The sequence below is a fragment of the Bubalus kerabau genome, chromosome 1, assembly GCF_029407905.1.
Source record: "Bubalus kerabau isolate K-KA32 ecotype Philippines breed swamp buffalo chromosome 1, PCC_UOA_SB_1v2, whole genome shotgun sequence".
Lineage (NCBI taxonomy): Eukaryota > Metazoa > Chordata > Mammalia > Artiodactyla > Bovidae > Bubalus > Bubalus kerabau.
In genome coordinates this window covers 205,642,563-205,644,814 of record NC_073624.1, presented here as the reverse complement: position 1 = coordinate 205,644,814, position 2,252 = coordinate 205,642,563, and positions in this window count along the sequence as shown.

The following is a 2,252-nucleotide window of genomic DNA, read 5'->3' as shown; positions in this document are numbered from 1 at the left end:
AAATCGACTACTTATATATTCCTATAAGATCTGAAGCAGAAACACTGAAGTTTCTGATCTCTGGGTTGCTTTTTTTGAAAGATAACTTAACACCTATATGTCTTCCTCCAACCCCATCCTTTCCTTTTAGACTTGCCCATTCCCCTTCAACATCCATCTCTTTCTTTTCTGCTATTTTTTGTCATCACTAACTAGATCCCTCTCTGGTTGACAATGGCCCTTATTTTATTCTAAGTAGCTTGATTTCTCATACCTATTCACATGTATTTATTAATTGTCTTAGTCCTGTGTATTGTACTTTTGTGTACTTTTGGTATCTCTGCAGATCAGTACTTTCCCCAGAAGGAGTTTTTTTTTTTTTAATTCATGTTTTCTTAATATCAGCTTCTCTTTTTTCAAGTTCATAAAAAAATTCTTCCTTTATAGTTGCAAATTATTTTTTTAAATAGACACAGCTATTCTGCTTCTCCTAAGTTTGTTGCAGAGTCAGGGGCCTTGAATTGGGAGTGTCTTAATGTGCTTCCTGTCAATAACCACCTCCCTACCCCCAATTCCCTAACACTGTATACAATAGCCTTGACAAATGCCATAGATCATTACAGAGGCAATGCTTTCTCTCTGCCTTTCCCATGTTTTGGCAGACTATAGTTTTAGTATCTGTAGTCTCTGGAAAATGTGTGAGGTCTGAGTGTTTTCCTGTTTCTTGGTACTTAACATTTGCACCCAATTAAGTGCTCAGTGAGCAGACACAAGGGGGAAAAGACCTGATAGTTACAAGGAGAGACATGAGAAGGAAAAGGGCAAAGAAGGAGATTAGGACTAGTGAATTGTCATGGCACATCACTTAAGTGGCACTACTTGAGAGGAAGCCTTGGCTACTCAGAAAGAGCTTCCTAAAAATTTTTTCTTCTAATGAAGATTATTTCAGATAAATGTAGATTTCATCAGAATGAGTAAGTTGGCTTCTGAATGGCCACTTGCTAGAGACAGATTTGTTTTGTATCTTTTCCTAGTATGGTAACAGAAAATAATACTCAAGTATTTTGGAAAGCAGTTTGGAAAAAAAATCACTACGTTTAAGTTATCCAGAGCAATGTGCTTTATTACAATATTTACTTAGTCGAAGTCAAGGACTCTTCAGCTCTTTGCAGTGAGACACTGTGGTCACATGGGCTTTAGCATGATATGTAGACTAAGCCTGCAGAAACCAGGTCCTCAGCGGTATGGCTAACAGAACGATGGATCCGCCTTTGTAAACTGTTAGTTTGTTGTTAGTGCTTGAGGAAACTAGGGAGTTGCAATTTTTATTATGGGATGGTATTTTGTAATGGCTTGCCTTTTGACCCAAGGTTTTAGGTCTGATCCAGAGACTTTCTTAAGTCCCTGCTGTTAACTTTTTCTTAGCTATTTAAACAACAACAGCATATGCTAAACTGCTATAACAAATACATCCTCAGCTATATAATAGATCACCACAATAGAATTTTAATTCTTGCTCATGTCCAAGGCAGATGCTGATGTTTACAAGGTGGCTTTTCTCCACACAATGATTTAGGAATCTGAGTTTCTTCCAACTTGTATCACTGCCGTCTACTGGAACCTGATTAAAACTGGCAGCTAGTTATCAAGTACCTTCCCTCTTAAAAGTCCCTACCCAGAAGCAATGTTCACCATTTACACTTTCATTCCCTGGGAGCCCACAATGTCATTTGACTCATCACTGCAGGAGAGACTGAGAAATGTATTCTGGACATACTCCTACTAACATGGAAGGAGGAAACGGTGGTCTCTACTACATTTCTATGTATTCTTACCTTTTTAAAAGTAAGTAGTCATTCCTCTGGGGATGAGTTCTTTTGCAGTATACATCTAGTAGAAAGTCAGTCGGGTTTTTCTATGTTCATATTTTGGCCCAATGCAGAGAGTTCTCTTGGAAAATTATCTGATTCCTTTTAGAAGTGTAGTCTAATTTTATATCTGGTTAAAAATTACCATAAATATATTAAATCCAAAATTTCTGTACTTGTACTCATCTCACATTTTTTTGGTGCTTCTCTGAATGTTTTCTCTGAGAAAAACCCATTGAATCATATATTTGAGGTAATTACAAATCAGATGTAACATGAACTTGATTTTTACTGCACGTGGAACACATATTGTCAAGAACAATTAATTAGTTATTTTTATTAAGAAACAGGTGGTTAGCACTGTGCATGGTGTAATGGAAATACAAAGGCTCATGTTTTGCTTTG